Raw genomic sequence first — 20593 nt, forward strand, 5'->3', positions numbered from 1 at the left:
ATTTTTTCCCTAAGGCCTTATCGTCTGACCCTCTAAGAGGAAACGTCAGAATGATAGATTAAAAACTAAGAAAAACGAATGAGGGAAGAGGGGAATTTTGGTTGCAGTTGGAAGAACAGTGGAGAAAAAAAAAAAAAAAAAAAAAAAAAAAATCTCACTGTTCAGGTGGTTTTAAATCAATGAATATCTCCAACTGATGTCTAAGAATCTTTTGTCTACACAGGCTAGGTCGAGAGTTGTTAATAACTAACGCCTCAATGATATTGAGATGATAGTTCGACCTAGCACTGTATAAAACAGAAAACCACCCATCGGAATATTGATCGGCACACCTATTTATACTCAACAGGTGATCGCCAATGGCAGACTCATGAGCCTGGGAGTGCCCGGATGCTCTCGAAACTTGGTGTAGTCGAATATCCCGAGGGATATGTTGGGATATTCTCATTTCTAATCTTTGGGACGTTTTGCCAACGTAGTCAGCTCCACACTGACAAACGAATTTATAAACAACAGGGTTCTTTTGAATGGTTGGCAAAACATCTTTACGAAAAGAAGAGAAAAAGGTTCGAGTTGTGTAAACTACTCTAAGCATAGTAGCTGGAAAACATCGTTGAGTAGCAGAAGAAATCCTTTTAACAATATGAAGGCCATCAGGACCCAACCATGGTAATTTTAGATAAATGGGACAACGTGATGGACCAATATGTTTACCGCTATTAAATGTAGTAATTTTACGTTCAATAGTAGATTTTATTATATTAATGGGATATCCATTATTAAGAAAAATAGTTGTAATTTCACCAAGTTTCCTCTGAAATATCTCCTTCCATTCTGCTGTACCAAAAATTTACTTACATATTTTCGAGGTCGGTACAACTCACAATTTATCAAAACGTTAAACAAAGTTATACGTATTAAAAATAAGTTAATCGTTTTGAAGTGTAGGATGGAATTTCTTAAATCTTGCCGCCTAAATCATGTTGCTCCCGGTTATATCTGCCATCGTATTTCTAAAATTAAATGTAGAAATACATTGGCAGTTCAACGTGTTTTCCTACAAGATGAAATCCTGTTTAATTCTGATACATATAATTCGTTACGTAGTAAACACCTTTTTCTTTGGGCCATGGTTTGGAAAGAACTATCTTTCTTTGATAAACTCCGTTTTTCTAGGTTTTTATCCATCGGCGATAATTTTACCCGTATTAAATGTACTTCTTCTTATGATAAATATTTAAAAAATTTAATTACTAAGAAGTTTGGGATTATAACAAATTTGGATAAACATATATTTAATTATTCTTCTTATGTTTTGTCCACTACAGAAGAATTTGTTTTATCTGCTGGCTTACAATTTTGCATTCCTCCCCCTTCTGTTGATAAAATCTCAGTATTTAGTGAAATTGAATTATTGTATACTCAATTAAAACACCATTCGCCTATCTCTACTGATGAATTAACTAGTGTTAAAATTCAGTTGGGCGAATTAGGTCGGAGGTTTTCTGCCATAAATACTAAATCTAGTGATTTTGTGTGGCAGAAAAATCATTTTGAAGCTGCAAAATTACTTAGGTCTAATCCCAACATTTACCTTACTCGCCCGGATAAAGGATCGGGCGTTGTTATACTTAACAAAACGGATTATATCTCCAAAATGTTACAAATCTTGGACGATAAAAGTAAGTTTCTCCGTTTGGGTGATTTATGCCATGATGATACTTTTCGTATGGAAATAAAAATCCAGAAAAGATTTCTTCAACTTCATAAAAGCGGATTTATTTCTAAGGAGATTTATGATAGAATCCGACCCATCGGTTCTCAAAGGCCTAGAATGTACGGTTTACCCAAGGTCCATAAACCCAACATTCCTTTGCGACCCATTTTATCTATGTTGGGTTCTGCACAACACGAACTTGGTAAATGGCTAGTTGACCTTCTTAAACCTGTGCTTTCTTTTTATTCGGTCCATTGTATCTCTGATTCTTTTCAATTCGTATCTCAGATACAAAAATTACCTTTATCTAAAAATACCGAGTTCTTGGCTTCCTTTGACATTAATAGTCTTTATACTAATATACCTTTGGATGAAACCATTGGTATTTGTGCTGACTATCTATACCGTGGCCCCTTAAAATCTCCACAATTTCCTGAACGAATTTTTGTTGAACTAATGGAACTTGCTACTAAATCAGTCTCCTTTAGTTTCAACAACATTATGTACCGTCAAATTGATGGGATATCAATGGGTAGCCCTCTTGGTCCTTCGTTAGCCAACATTTTCGTTGGATTTTTGGAAAACGAATTATTTTCCAAAATTATTAAGCCAGCATTCTATACACGCTACGTTGATGATACTTTTGCATGCTTTCCCTCTCGGAGCGAAGCTAAACAGTTTCTTGGTCTTCTTTGCAACCTGCATCCATCTTTACAATTTACTATGGAGGTTGAAGACTGTAGCTCTCTCCCATTCCTCGACGTTCGTGTTTCTAAAGTTGGTACTACGTTTGAGACCTCTGTTTATAGAAAACCTACATTTACAGGGCTCTATCTTAATTGGTTTTCTTTTGCCCCTCAGTCTAGAAAAATAAACCTCATTAGCGCTCTTACGCATCGTGCACTTATGATTTGTTTACCAAACCGTCTTGATACGGAACTTGGTGAAATTACAACTATTTTTCTTAATAATGGATATCCCATTAATATAATAAAATCTACTATTGAACGTAAAATTACTACATTTAATAGCGGTAAACATATTGGTCCATCACGTTGTCCCATTTATCTAAAATTACCATGGTTGGGTCCTGATGGCCTTCATATTGTTAAAAGGATTTCTTCTGCTACTCAACGATGTTTTCCAGCTACTATGCTTAGAGTAGTTTACACAACTCGAACCTTTTTCTCTTCTTTTCGTAAAGATGTTTTGCCAACCATTCAAAAGAACTCTGTTGTTTATAAATTCGTTTGTCAGTGTGGAGCTGACTACGTTGGCAAAACGTCCCAAAGATTAGAAATGAGAATATCCCAACATATCCCTCGGGATATTCGACTACACCAAGTTTCGAGAGCATCCGGGCACTCCCAGGCTCATGAGTCTGCCATTGGCGATCACCTGTTGAGTATAAATAGGTGTGCCGATCAATATTCCGATGGGTGGTTTTCTGTTTTATACAGTGCTAGGTCGAACTATCATCTCAATATCATTGAGGCGTTAGTTATTAACAACTCTCGACCTAGCCTGTGTAGACAAAAGATTCTTAGACATCAGTTGGAGATATTCATTGATTTAAAACCACCTGAACAGTGAGATTTTTTTTTTTTTTTTTTTTTTTTTTTTTTTCTCCACTGTTCTTCCAACTGCAACCAAAATTCCCCTCTTCCCTCATTCGTTTTTCTTAGTTTTTAATCTATCATTCTGACGTTTCCTCTTAGAGGGTCAGACGATAAGGCCTTAGGGAAAAAATTTTAATTTCACCTGCCCATTTCTTGTTTTTTTTGGTATTTAAATTAAATTATGTTTCCTCTGAAATATCTCCTTCCATTCTGCTGTACCAAAAATTTACTTTATATATATATATATATATAGAATCTAATATATATATATAGAATCTAATATATATATATAGAATCTAATATATATATATATATATATATATAGAATCTAATATATATATATATATAGAATCTAATATATATATATATAGAATCTAATATATATATATATATATATAGAATCTAATATATATATATATATAGAATCTAATATATATATATATAGAATCTAATATATATATATAGAATCTAATATATATATATATATATATATATATATATAGAATCTAATATATATATATATATAGAATCTAATATATATATATATATAGAATCTAATATATATATATATATATAGAATCTAATATATATATATATATATATATATATATATATAGAATCTAATATATATATATATATATATATATATATATAGAATCTAATATATATATATATATATATATATATAGAATCTAATATATATAGAATCTAATATATATATATATATAGAATCTAATATATATATATATATATATAGAATCTAATATATATATATATATATATATATATATATATATATAGAATCTAATATATATATATATATATATATATATATAGAATCTAATATATATATATATATATATATATATATATATATATATATATATATATATATATATATATAGAATCTAATATATATATATATATATATATATATATATATAGAATCTAATATATATATATATATATATATATATATATATATAGAATCTAATATATATATATATATATATATATATATATATAGAATCTAATATATATATATATATATATATATATATAGAATCTAATATATATATATATATATATATATATATATATATAGAATCTAATATATATATATATATATATATATATATATATAGAATCTAATATATATATATATATATATATATATATATATAGAATCTAATATATATATATATATATATATATATATAGAATCTAATATATATATATATATATATATATATATATAGAATCTAATATATATATATATATATATATATATATATATATAGAATCTAATATATATAGAATCTAATATATATATATATATATATATATATAGAATCTAATATATATATATATATATAGAATCTAATATATATATATATATATAGAATCTAATATATATATATATATATATATATAGAATCTAATATATATATATATATATAGAATCTAATATATATATATATATATAGAATCTAATATATATATATATATATAGAATCTAATATATATATATATATAGAATCTAATATATATATATATATAGAATCTAATATATATATATATATAGAATCTAATATATATATATATATATATATATATATATATAGAATCTAATATATATATATATATATATATATATATAGAATCTAATATATATATATATATATATATAGAATCTAATATATATATATATATATATATAGAATCTAATATATATATATATATATATAGAATCTAATATATATATATATATAGAATCTAATATATATATATATATATATAGAATCTAATATATATATATATATAGAATCTAATATATATATATATATATATATATATACAGAATCTAATATATATATATATATATATATATACAGAATCTAATATATATATATATACAGAATCTAATATATATATATATACAGAATCTAATATATATATATATACAGAATCTAATATATATATATATACAGAATCTAATATATATATATATACAGAATCTAATATATATATATACAGAATCTAATATATATATACAGAATCTAATATATATATACAGAATCTAATATATATATACAGAATCTAATATATATATACAGAATCTAATATATATATATATATACAGAATCTAATATATATATATATACAGAATCTAATATATATATATATACAGAATCTAATATATATATATATACAGAATCTAATATATATATATATACAGAATCTAATATATATATATATACAGAATCTAATATATATATATACAGAATCTAATATATATATATACAGAATCTAATATATATATATACAGAATCTAATATATATATATACAGAATCTAATATATATATATATATATATACAGAATCTAATATATATATATATATACAGAATCTAATATATATATATATATACAGAATCTAATATATATATATATATACAGAATCTAATATATATATATATATACAGAATCTAATATATATATATATATACAGAATCTAATATATATATATATATACAGAATCTAATATATATATATATATACAGAATCTAATATATATATATATATACAGAATCTAATATATATATATATATACAGAATCTAATATATATATATATATACAGAATCTAATATATATATATATATACAGAATCTAATATATATATATATACAGAATCTAATATATATATATACAGAATCTAATATATATATATACAGAATCTAATATATATATATACAGAATCTAATATATATATATACAGAATCTAATATATATATATACAGAATCTAATATATATATATATACAGAATCTAATATATATACAGAATCTAATATATATACAGAATCTAATATATATATATATATACAGAATCTAATATATATATATACAGAATCTAATATATATATATACAGAATCTAATATATATATATACAGAATCTAATATATATATATACAGAATCTAATATATATATATACAGAATCTAATATATATATATATATATACAGAATCTAATATATATATACAGAATCTAATATATATATATATATATACAGAATCTAATATATATATACAGAATCTAATATATATATATATATATATATATACAGAATCTAATATATATATACAGAATCTAATATATATATATATATATATATACAGAATCTAATATATATATATATATATATACAGAATCTAATATATATATATATATACAGAATCTAATATATATATATATATATACAGAATCTAATATATATATATATATATACAGAATCTAATATATATATATATATATACAGAATCTAATATATATATATATATATACAGAATCTAATATATATATATATATATACAGAATCTAATATATATATATATACAGAATCTAATATATATATATATATATACAGAATCTAATATATATATATATATACAGAATCTAATATATATATATATACAGAATCTAATATATATATATATACAGAATCTAATATATATATATATATATATACAGAATCTAATATATATATATATATATATACAGAATCTAATATATATATATATATATATACAGAATCTAATATATATATATATATATATACAGAATCTAATATATATATATATATATATATATATACAGAATCTAATATATATATATATATATATATATACAGAATCTAATATATATATATATATATATACAGAATCTAATATATATATATATATATATACAGAATCTAATATATATATATATATATATATATACAGAATCTAATATATATATATATATATATATACAGAATCTAATATATATATATATATATATACAGAATCTAATATATATATATATATATATATATATATATATATACAGAATCTAATATATATATATATATATATACAGAATCTAATATATATATATATATATATATACAGAATCTAATATATATATATATATATATATATATACAGAATCTAATATATATATATATATATATACAGAATCTAATATATATATATATATATACAGAATCTAATATATATATATATATACAGAATCTAATATATATATATATATACAGAATCTAATATATATATATAGATATTCAAGCTTGAGTCTCCAAAAGTGCTAAATATTTTTTTGATTTTTTGGAGAGCAAACAGTTACATATGGTCGCTACAAACAGCCATTTGTTTCAGTCAATGAGACTTCTCCAAGCAACCCTGAACCATTCGACGCTATAGAAAAATAGGTTCAGGGTTGCCTGACGAAGTTTCATTGATTGAAACAGATGGCTGTTTGTAGCAACCATGTGTAAAGGTTTACCCTCGAAAAAAAAAAAATAAATAAATAAAAATATATATATATATATATATATATATATAGTCATTCACATACAGTACTGTTTCGCTGTTTCACAGCTCATCAGTGTGGCTAGACAAGCAACTACCTGAAGCCAGAATCGAATATATATAAGGAAACACGTGATGACAGTTCAAAGTTAAACAATCTTTTTATCATAAAATCAATAAAGAAAAACGTGAACTATAAAGAAAACTTTTGAAATCACGTTATTTCGAAGCTTAATGCTTCTCATCAGAAGAAAAGAGCAAGGTTATAGATAGAAAAAACTGGCATAAGAACATTAGCTTAGCAATAAAAAATACAATAGATACATAGAGGCCGAATAGATAGTAAAGAATAGAGATAAATACACAAAAGAATAGAAAAAATAGGAAATATAATATAGAAAAATCGATATAGTACTAGCGGGGTGGGACGCCCGGCTTTGCCCGGTCATAAAATACGCTTAAATAGGATATTTATTTTGTCCAGATTTCGTATATATTATAGAGTCGTGATAAAAAAAAAGAAAGTATTTGAGTGCCATCAGCTAGAATCGAACCCGAAATCAAAACTGTAGCATTCAAAGCTGGTGACGTTACCACGGTACCAACGTGACAAACATGAACTGATTAAAAATCAACTAAAATGAATATACAAAATAACGATTTTTCTTCTTTAATTTTGACCCTTTAACCCCTTAAAAACCATTTTAACCGGCTAAAGACCCATAAAAGAACGGTCCATAAAAAATCCAATCATCTGAGGCCCTGAGCATTTTAGTTTCTGAAGAAACTAAGTTTGAAAATATGGAGACAGACAGACTTAAGTTTTATAAGTTAAATTTTTCTGGTTCCTTCCTTAATCCGTACGTTACCTTTTGAAAAATATCAACTACAATTTTGAAAGCCACACTGCTTAAAAAAAAAAAAAAAAAAAAAAAAAAGAAAAGAAAAGTCCAAATTCGCAGAATTTAACTTTAAAAGAATCAATTTGGCAACCCTGGACAAGAATATGAGAGTGACCTGCCTTTGAGCTAGCCTCGAATATATGGTTATTGCTGTGAGGGTGTAAGAAAGGAACTTGTAATTTCGATGTGCATCAGTTCTTTAATGAAGTCAACAAAACGTTATATAAGAAAGGAACATTCGAAAGAAACAGGTCAAAAAAAAAAACATTGTCTGCAAAGAAGTGCTGGACTGAAGGAGTAAATTAAAAGATCCTCTCTTACAATATGATTTTATGATTTGCATTGAACTGTGTAGCACAATTTATTAGTTCTTATTAATTTATCCGATTTGGTTCAGTTTTACATAAAATACAATGGACACTATTTTTATAAAAATGTTAAACTCATATTTGCTGCATGTTAGTTTTGTTTTGTTTTTTTTTCTGTTCAACAACCTAATCTTTTGCACAATCCAGTACAATATCACTTTTACCAAAGCATGAAATTTCCATTTTTTTTTTTTTTTTTTTTTTTTTTTTTTTTTTTTAAATTTCCGTTTTTTTTTTTTTGTTTTTTTGTTTTTTAAATTCCGTTTTAAACTGTAATGGAAAAAAGAACCAAATCTAAAAAAAAAAAAAAAAAATAATAATAAATAAAAAAGTAATATATATAAGTAAATATTTACTCACCCTGAAATATCATTGAACATCCAACAAGGTGGTCTAAGTATTTCGACGTCAATTAAATATCCAACACAGTTAGAAAAGAAATTCTGCAATGAAAAAAAAAAAAAAAAAATGTACATATATAGTATCAAGTTTTAAATTTTTATCAAATTATAATATCTGAAAGTGGTTGATATAGTTCGATTCAAACATTGTGTGCCATATATATAAGCCTACTTTTTCTATTCAAAACTTAAAACGAACTTAGTATACTCGGTCATGAAATTTAGCTAATTTGCATATTCCTTTCAAAAATAAACTTTAATTATTCATTTTTTATGGTTTCTTACTAGATGATTAGTTTCATTTCTCTATTACGATGGATTTTATTCATGCATAGTTTCTACATTCTGCATAATTACATAGAATTTAATGAAAACGTTTAAGCACACTGACATGTTTTTATTTATATATATATATAAGTGACTGCTGGTATGTGGATGTGAAACGTCTCTACAAAACATCTAAATATTTAGTCTACAAACTTAAAACTTGATATATTGGGTATTTAACCCTTGGGAACACTTTCGATTTTGTTTTTATTCTGTAAAAATAGCTGCTAAGGGGTCAACATTAAAAAATAAATTAGTTGACCTTGGCAGGAGTAAATGGACTAACTCCTAAGCCTGCATACATATACATTTTTGGCTTGAAGTCGTTTAATTTTTAACTTTTTATGCGTTTGGTGATAGCTGAGACTTGAACTACGAAGACTAAAGTGCTAAATAACGACTATGGCTGGAATGCTTAATGTTTTGGTTTCGATTCCAACTGATTGCACTGATGTCATTTTTTTTTTTTTTTTTTTTTTACTTTTGAAGTCAGAGAGAGACAGAGAGAGAAATGATAATAAATTTGAAATCTGCATGGATTAAAGTATTATATTTAAGTATATTTTACGACCGGACAATGCTAGGTAACCTGCTAATAATTATATATTGATGTCTACATTAAGTCTCAAGAGACAATAGACAGCCCTATAAGGGTAACTGTGTGCGTAATTGCGAGGCAAGGATTGCACAATCCTCAACCACATCTTTTGAATCGGCACTGCTTGAGTCTAGTGGCAAGGAGAAGTCCAGGACGACTGGAAACAATGCCGAGATAAGCAGAGAGTACATACATCATGTTTTCATACTAATTAGCCTCAACGTTACCGAACTTCAATAATCTGACAGGAACCGGCGTGTCAGCATGAAAGTCAAAAGAAAAAAAAAACAAAAGAACTTAGCCTGATCTCAGATTTATTTCAAACCAATGTAGCTTTAATGAGAGAGCTCAAGGTTTGTCTGGCTGGAATATGAGAGCCTGTTCAGGTTTATCTTCCGACTGGAATATGGGAACTTGTCAAGGTTTATCGTCTGACGTAGCAAGGTGTAAATTAAAGCAATCAACTTCAAAATGTGATTCGCTGCTCTCAAGACTTACTTCTTTAACGTCCAAATCTAAACGTCCAAGTCTTTCAAAACCCAGGCTATTTTATTCCTAACCAGAGCATCTCATTTGCATATCATGTGGCAAACTTGACAAACTCGTAGCCATATAAAGTGGCCATTATTTTTCTTCATTTTTTTCCGGCTGTCCCAGAACAGGTTTGTACTAATTTTTAACATCTTGTCTTTGGTAACATTTCAGACCACATATTCACAGACCAAATAAGATCCTAATTCAAACTAAATCATTTAATCACACAAGGCACAATCATTAATCCTGGATTTTGATAAAGTTCCATGGTGTCATAGAAAGTTCCGATTAACAACCAAGCACCTGTGGATACGAAATAGTCGCTTATCAGCTAGTCAGATGAATTCCATTTGAAGTTGTGGGAGAGGGATTTAGTTTCGATTAAACTCATTATCAGAATGGTAACCGCAACTAAAATTTGAGAAGATTAGCGGCCATGCCCTTATCCTTTGTACAATGTTTTTAATCCTGTCTGGATCTTTCACATAGAAAGGAAATTAAAACTAATTATCTTAATATTAATTTAATTGTCCATACGTCTTATGTCACAAAAAAAAAACAACAAAAAAAAAAACATCGAAAACATTAATGAGCAACGAATTACCGCCCTTTATAGTCGTTCTTTATAAGTTAAAAATCTTAAAACCATTTTCTCTCAAAAAGTTTCAATAAAAAAAAAACAAAAAAAAAAAACAGTTGTCTGTTTGCGGTTTCAAATTGGCTGTTTTATTTTATAATTAAAATAAGTCATGTTGAGGCGACTAAGGTTTTTTTTTTTAATTATAGTTTGTTAAATTTAAAAAATGTGCAAGTGAATTGACATCTGTTTATAATTTATATTAAAAACTAGCGGGGGTATCCGGAGTTGCCCGGTAGTTTGTAGGTGTGTATGTTGGAGGGGGGGGGGTAGATAAAAAAGTTTTGGTAGGAAGGTAGGCTCGAAAACAAATTAAAAAAAAAAAAAAAAAATCGAAAAAAGTTTTTTGTAGGTGTGTCTGTTGGAGGGGGGGGGGGGTAGATCCAAACCCTATGTCTAACTTCTTTAAAAAAAAAAAAAAAAAAAAAAAAAAAAAAAAAAAAAAAAAAGTGAACATGTAAAAAGAAAATTTAAAAAAAAAAAACTTGTTTAAAAAATAGGAAAAAAAAAAAAAAAAAAAAAAACTTGTTTAAAAAATAGGAAAAAAAAAAAAAAAAATTTAAAAGAAAAAAACTTGTTTAAAAAATAGGAAAAAAAAAATTAAAAAAAAAAAAACCCGGAAAGTTGAGGCGAAAAACTTGATAATTAACCGCTCGCCCACGAAAGGAAAGTAACTGAAAACAATATCAATTTAACGTTTATAAAATGGCAGGTGTGCGGCAAAGCAATTTTAACTGCAGGATAGTTCTTTTGCGTTTGTTTTTTTTACCTAAAGTGTTGGGGAAAACCAACTCCTCTTTATTAGGGGAGTATCCGAATGAAAGCAATTGTCTGATATGACGGTTTTCACCGACATTGACCAAACGTCCATTGCTTGCTGGACGCTCCTGACCCATAGGCCGAGGAGTGCGTCTTAGTTTCACATCAGTTTCACTTTTATACGAAAAAAAGCCCAGCCAACGCACGAGAAGCTGAAATAGTAATAATTTTGTAAAAGTCGATGTAAATAAATCTAGCTGCGACGCACATTTGCAATTAGTACATATTATTATCTACACGGTATATAAAAAGTTCTAAGCAATAGTACCCACCCACCCTCGAGAAGCCCGACGAAAAAAGATTATTCAGAAAAAAGTGTTGTGTTAAATTTGAATAAAAAAAAAAAAAGAAAAGATCTGATTTTTTTTTTTAAATCAATTTTTAGTTTAAAATGTTAAAAAATAATTTGCTAAAAATTTTTTTAAATTCATCGTTAATTTTTGTTCTACTTTTTATTCATTTTATTTATAATGCATTTTAAAATTTTTCAACTACCGTGGAATTTCCACGGGTTCTGCTAGTTCATTATTTCGATTCTTCGGACTACTGTTCTCATCTTTAGCGCTATTTTCACAGCATTTCGATCGATGTAATCTCTGATCTTATTCAGGTGAATCTCGTTGAACTCTGGAATCTTTCTGTCAAATTCCAGAATCTGCACAGAACATTGAATGGAATCCTTTATTTAATCCTTAGGGTTAGGGTTAGGGTTATCATTCTATCAGCCATGACTGATTAGAAGTTACAAGCACTTGTATTTTGAGTGTCGCCTGCACTGAGATTCGAACCTTCAACTTCCAGACGAGTATGATTTACAACTGAATTTTTTTACCAAGTACTTTATCCACTATGTCACGGATTCTTGCGTGCAACATTCAAAATACAATTGCAAATTACATAGAACTTCTACCCGGTCATGGCTGACAGAACAAGAGCATGCTACTCCCGCAAAGTACATAAAGGGTTCCGTTTGAAATTCTGTGTAGATTTTCCGAGTTTGACAAGATGCACTTTAAGAAAGTCTAAGGTTACATCAATAAAAACGTTGTGAAAATAGTATTCCAGATGAGAAAAGTAGTCCGAAGAATCCAAATAATGGCCTTGGATATATGTATTCATTCTTCCCGCACTGCCCCTTGTGCCCGTTATAGAGCATGGTGTCGTCAACAAATATACCCATCTCGGAGACAATTTATCAGAAAGGTCGTTTATGAATATCAGGAATAATAAAGGTTTACAAAACAAAACTGCTACAGAAATGACCCAAAAGATTCGCCTAAAATCAAAGCTCAATGGCCAATGTTTTAAGAAGATTAGTGGCCTCATTAATAATCTGTAGTACCAAGTCCAGAGACATCTATATACACAAAAGGCAAAATGGCCGCGCGCGTTTTTATATATCTAAGAAAGGCTTTTTTCGGGTGGTGGCTGGGTCTCGAGAGGGTTACTATTTTGGAGAACATTTTATATACTTCCTACATTATAATATGTACGATTTTATATACTTCCTACATTATAATATGTACGATTTTATATACTTCCTACATTATAATATGTACGATTTGCGAACGGACGGTGTCTCTACATTTATTTTGCTATTCCATCCTTTCGCATGTTTGTCTTTTTTGTATAAATAAAGCGAAACTAAATCGAAGCAAAAGCAACCACTTATCGGCCTCTGTGGCCGGGACGTCTAAAAGGCAATTCGCTTTGATCAATGTGGGGAAAACCCTTCATATCAGACAATTGCTATTCATTTGGACATTGCCAGAACCGTCTCCTTTCTATCACATTTTTTTTCCTAACAAACACCCAGGCAACGCCGGGCACCCCTGCTAATCTATACTATAAATGTCACCTGTCTATTTAAATGTATGTATGTTTGCCCAAAACTTTTGACAGAGGTGATAGATTTTCACGAGATCGGTATTGTTTTGAAGCTCGACCCTTTGGACGACAAATATCGAATAATTGGCTAAGAACATTAATTCCTTCATCCTGAACTTGGCACATTTCTACAGGGAGGTGTCGCTTTTTTCGTTGGTATTTTCGAAAATCATCCCTTCTTTTTGATTGACTAGCCTTAATTTAAACCTTCGCTACTTCTGGTTTGAGCCTGCCTGCTTACTTAGCCAATTTTTTTTTGCTTAACCCCCCCCCAAGCATCTGGGCAACCCCCGGCTAGTAGACCAGAATGCAATTCTAACAGCTCTCGGATGGAATGTATAGGACAGTGCGTGAATGTCCAGTATCTAATAGGATGCCGCATCCCCAGTTAGAACAAAAAAGTCATGAATAGCCAGATATCTTTGGTTCAACACGCTTTTCTTAAGACTGTATGAGGAAGAACAAAATAACTGAATTGGAAAAAAAAATATGCATTAAAATATATTTAATTTTTAATATTACATCTGATGAGAAGTGTCTTTGAAAATCCATGGATTAAGAATTTTTCTTTATTCTATTTCCTTGTTTGAATTTTTGATGGATTAATAAATATTGTAATTTATTTAATTTTTATCTTCATCAAACTGTTTTTTAATTGCTCTATCTAGTATATTGAGCTTTATATTGGAACCTATCGAGATAATTAAAATTACAAATAAAATATTATGTATATATCTCTACAATTATATAAATGCAACTCCGTGTGTGTGTGTGTGTGTGTGCATGTGTGAGTTTGTTCCGAATAGATTTTCTTTAAAATTTACAGAACTTTAGTGTGTAAGTCCGAGAGTGATCTCAGAATACTCCTGATAATTACCGATAATCGAAACCGTTATTTTTATTTATCATCCGTAAAGCCATTTTTCCATGTCGTCGCTTAGCAACAATGATAGAACAATGCGCAGTGAAAATTCTACTGTGGGTAAGTTGACAGCGTGTTTTCTTTTTTTTCTTTTTTTTTGTAGGTTCAAACTCTGCACGCAAATTTCTTAATTTTTTTTTTCATTAACTGCAAAGAATTTTCTAAGACTTGAAAGTGTATATGTATTTTTTTTTTTGCATGACGTGGTCTGTAGGTTCAAACTCTGCACATAAATTTCTTAATTTTTTTTTTTCATTAACTGGAAAGAAGTTTATATATAAAATAATTTTATAAAAGAAACAGTAGGTTCTCTAGAGTGCAATGTAGAATAACATATTTTGGACTAAGTTACTGTATGGAGGCATGTGAAGCTTCCTCCCAGGCGATTTCACGGATTTCGATGACAATAAAAATATAGGAGTGTGAAACATTTGTTGATCATCATTCAATCCCGGGCAACATCAGGTCTCCCTGCTAGTATTATATAAATAGTATAAGCTTAGTATGTTCATACGTTTATATATTTTGACATAGGATTCACTTTTAAACTAATTAATTAAACATCATGAAAGAAAATTACTTCCCTTTAGTTTGAGGCTGAACAATAAACCTTACACTCACCATCACGAATGTGCACCACTTTAGAGTTAAAAAAAAAAAAAAAAAAATGAATAAATTATAAATATTTATTCAGCGAGTGTTTTTCTTTTTTTGTTTTTTTGTTTTTGTTTTTTTAAATTTAGCCGGACATACTCATGCACACAGACAATTTTTTATATAACAGATGTCTGCACGCACCTGTTACAGCATCAAACAAAGAGTGGGTGTATTTCAAACGGATGCAGAGTTGCTGCCAAGTTGTGCAAGTGCCCAAAAGCATCTGCCATTTATGTACACTGGAAGTGGGCAAAAAGTGTGGATGCACAATCTTTGCCTACCCCCCTCCTCCTCGTCAGCAAGTATTAAAATAGTGAGGTAAGAATATATATTCTACTAAAAATGAGCCGCTGGGTCACCCGATTATCCCCATGTGCCACATCTTTATATTAAAACTTATCTCTGCCTCTCAATCTATCTTTCAACCTCCCCCTTCAAATCCATTCCTCTCTCGATTTAATATACTGAAAATAAAAATAATGCAAGTCATTCAATTCTCATTTATATAATAGACTAGCCTGGGTGCCCGGCGTTGCACGGATCTTTGTAGATGTGTGTTGAGCAAAAAAAAACAAAAAAAAACGTAGTAGTAGTAGGCAGGTAGGCAGGCTCGAACCCGTGAAGGCAGAAAAAAAATTAAAGAAAACCTGACGCCTTACCCCTAATCCATGATGCGACCAGAAGTTCAGAACGTTGAAATTAGTAAAGTCATTCCAACCGATACGATGACTTGCAAAAATTGCAATGAAAAAAAAAAGAAAAAAGAAACTGACCCTCCTTGTAGAAAAACTGCCTGGTTGAGGGTGAAGGAATTAATGTTTTTTGCCAATTTTTCGATATTTGCGGTTCAAAGGGTGGAGCTTCAAAACGATACAGATCTTATGAAAATCAGTCGCCGCTGTCAAAACTTTTAGGCAAACATGCATACATGCATACATACATTTAAGCAGACAAGTAAGATTTATATAATAGATAACATTGGAAATGGCTGAAACCCCGTCCTCTCTTCCTCTCTGATAAAACCTGGACCTCCCAGTTAACATCCAAAGAATTAATTTTCTTTAAAATTTTTTTTTGGATTTTTATTATAATTCATCTTGAGAAACGACGGTCATACCAACTTTGTGGGCGTTTGTTTTGTAGTTTTTTTCATTTTATCTGGACGCTCACATATACAGCTAGACAGGGTTGATAGATAATATTTCACTCCTCCAAATATTAAAACACATACAGCAGCTGGTAAATATATATTCTGCTAAAAAAATATGTGAGCCACTAGGTCACCCATTCACCTCCGATTAGATTGACTTAGGGGGGGGGACACGGCTTTGCCCAGTTGTAAAATACGTTTAAATATGATATTTTAATTTGTCCAGATTTCGTATGTATTATAGAGTCGTGATTTCAAAAGAAAAAGAAAAAAAAGTATTTATGCGCCGTCAGCTAGAATTGAAACCGAAACGGTAGTATTCAAAGCTGGTGACGTTACCACTGTATCAATGTGATATGCATGTGAACCGATTAAAAATAAACTAAGATCAATGTACAAAATATATAACAATTTTTTTCAATTTAGACCCCTTAAAAACAATTTAGAACCTTTAAAAACAATTTTAACCCCTTAAAAACAATTTTAACCGGCTAAAGACCCATAAAAGAACGGTTCGTAAAAAATCTAATCATTTGAGGCCACTAGCGCTGCTCTGCGACTTTCAGTTTCGAAGGAATAGAGTTGAAAAATATGGAGACAGACAGACAAACAGTGAGTTTTATAAATTAGATTTGGTAAAAGAGAATTTGCAAAGTCATTTAATATTAAAACAAAAAATTAAAACAAAAAACAGAAAAAAAAAAACAGGGAGAGATGTTATTCTCAAAATATCAAAGACAACATCCCAGTTATATTAAATTATAAGTCCATATTTACTGATTTATGTGCGAATGAGTTTGAAAAATAGATATACGAAAGTTAAATAAAAAAAATAAAGTTTTTTTTTTTTGTTAATACATCATGCCACTTGAATACAACGGTATTCTACATTTACACAAATTTACTTTGGGAGCGTTCTTAGATAGGTTTTGAATCAGAATCCCTTCGATAAGTGTTGAAAATCAATAATCGAAAAAAATCCGATGAAATTAAGTCAGATTTTGACTAAAGTTAACATCTTTATACATCCTAACATCACAAGTGCATTTGAGAAGTTTTATACCACAAAAGCCGAAGGAACCAGCATATAAAAATCAAGAGTATGTTCTTTGACAAGACAGAGGTGCGTTCAACATTAATATTTCTGTTTAGACCACAACTGAACCATGATACTTGACTTTTGCATTTGAAACTAATTGAAACCATTATATATGAAAATAATTTTATAAAATCAACAGTAGATTCTCTACAGTGTAATGTAGACTAAAATGGATGGTGGATCAAATCACAGTGGGGAGGCATAGGAAAAAAAATAAAAATTAAAAAAATGGGATATTTCATTTGAAAAAAAAAAAAAAAAAAAAAAAAGTATTAGAAGTGTAGAACATTTGTTAATTCTCATTCAATCCCAGACAACGTCGAATCTCCCTGCTAGTATATATATATATATATATATATACACACACACACACACACACATATATATATATAAATATATATATATATCTGTATAATATATCTTATCTTAACTTCTTACAGAAATGTAAAATATTGCATCAATACTAAATTCCCAACAAAACGGAAGAAGGGACTGGAAATTGAAACCGAAACCTTGAGATCTTTAGACTGAGTTTCTATGAACTGAGCCATTTAGATTTTCTTGTGAATAGATCTTAAAGCATCTTATTAACCAAACAAGCCAAAAATTATATGCCCCCCTCCCGACTGATGCCTTGAATTTTAGATGAAAAATAAAAATAAGCCCCAAAAGGCGTGTTTTTCACCCCTAAAACACCTTGGAGCTCAAGCATCAGAATTTTCTCAGGGTCAAATATTACGTTTCCAGATGTATATCTATGTGGTCTCGCTTTTGGGTAATTTTCAGCAAAATCTAATGGTCAGAAAAGATTCTAGGTCTCAAAAAAGTGCTATTTTTTGGCCATTTTGATCCCCTTGTGATGCAACCAGAATTTTTATAAAAAATCCGAGAATGTTACAGTTCCTCCCTTGGGTAGTTTTTTTTTTTTTTTTTTTTTTTTCAATTTTATTTGTTTATTTGCTATATTAGCGAACTATAAAGACAAATGTCGGTAATAGCATTTCTCTCTTGACGTCAAACTGAGACGTTTAATCAGGTCTAGATATTTCTACATTGAACAGTACCATAGAATTGGAAACAGAAGACATCTTTGTTGAAACCAAATTCAATACTAAAACATTTATATAGAAATAACAATGAAGGAGAAAAAAATATCTATAACTGTGAGGAAGGCCGGAATCGACCGAAATATTTGATTGATATGGTTTTCATTTATTGAAAATAGGTAAGCAACTGGAAACAATATACAGAAAAGGTGAGAATAGCGATTTTTTTTTTTTTTTACTAATCCAATTCTCGGGGCCAAAAGCCACCAGAGGATATAGGTCAATGAGATCGTTAATTGGATTGTGGTACTGAATAGCAGTTTGAATTTTAGTAAAAAAAAGTTTTAAACAGTTATGCTTTGATAATGTTCGTGTTCTGTTATGTTGCGTAATGTTATCGATATATTATTAAAATATTCATACAAAAAAAAAAAAAATGATAGATTTCGTATTTCATTTTAAACATCTGAATTATCATTTCTGATTACCTAAAAAGAAAAGCGAAAAAACGAAAAAAAGAGAGAAAACGAAAAGAGAGAAAACGAAAAGAGAGAAAACGAAAAGAGAGAAAACGAAAAGAGAGAAAACGAAAAGAGAGAAAACGAAAAGAGAGAAAACGAAAAGAGAGAAAACGAAAAAAAGAGAGAAAACGAAAAAAAGAGAGAAAACGAAAAAAAGAGAGAAAACGAAAAAAAGAGAGAAAACGAAAAAAAGAGAGAAAACGAAAAAAAGAGAGAAAACGAAAAAAAGAGAGAAAACGAAAAAAAGAGAGAAAACGAAAAAAAGAGAGAAAACGAAAAAAAGAGAGAAAACGAAAAAAAGAGAGAAAACGAAAAAAAAGAGAAAACGAAAAAAAAGAGAAAACGAAAAAAAAGAGAAAACGAAAAAAAAGAGAAAACGAAAAAAGAGAAAACGAAAAAAAGAGAGAAAACGAAAAAAAGAGAGAAAACGAAAAAAGAGAAAACGAAAAAAGAGAAAACGAAAAAAGAGAAAACGAAAAAAGAGAAAACGAAAAAAGAGAAAACGAAAAAAGAGAAAACGAAAAAAAGAGAAAACGAAAAAAAGAGAAAACGAAAAAAAGAGAGAAAACGAAAAAAAGAGAGAAAACGAAAAAAAGAGAGAAAACGAAAAAAAGAGAGAAAACGAAAAAAAGAGAGAAAACGAAAAAAAGAGAGAAAACGAAAAAAAGAGAGAAAACGAAAAAAAGAGAAAACGAAAAAAAGAGAAAACGAAAAAAAGAGAAAACGAAAAAAAGAGAAAACGAAAAAAAGAGAAAACGAAAAAAAGAGAAAACGAAAAAAAGAGAAAACGAAAAAAAGAGAGAAAACGAAAAAAAGAGAGAAAACGAAAAAAAGAGAAAACGAAAAAAAGAGAGAAAACGAAAAAAAGAGAGAAAACGAAAAAAAAGAGAAAACGAAAAAAGAGAGAAAACGAAAAAAGAGAGAAAACGAAAAAAGAGAGAAAACGAAAAAAACAAAAAACGAAAAAAACAAAAAACGAAAAAAACAAAAAACGAAAAAAACAAAAAACGAAAAAAACA

General features: G+C 28.3%; 1 protein-coding gene across 7 annotated transcripts in view; it reads right to left on the reverse strand.

Annotated features, from left to right (window-relative positions):
* Window positions 1-20593, reverse strand: part of LOC145255612 (unconventional myosin-Ic-like) — a 333792-nt gene that overhangs the window by 261894 nt on the left and 51305 nt on the right. For all 7 annotated transcript variants that reach the window (XM_080114110.1, XM_080114114.1, XM_080114109.1 and 4 more), the window contains exon 2: window positions 9337-9419. The gene's annotated coding sequence lies outside the window, so the exon portion shown is untranslated. The remainder of the gene's footprint in view (window positions 1-9336; window positions 9420-20593) is intronic.

This window comes from Euprymna scolopes, chromosome 31 (genome assembly GCF_053919585.1).
Source record: "Euprymna scolopes isolate OS-2025 chromosome 31, ASM5391958v1, whole genome shotgun sequence".
Lineage (NCBI taxonomy): Eukaryota > Metazoa > Mollusca > Cephalopoda > Sepiida > Sepiolidae > Euprymna > Euprymna scolopes.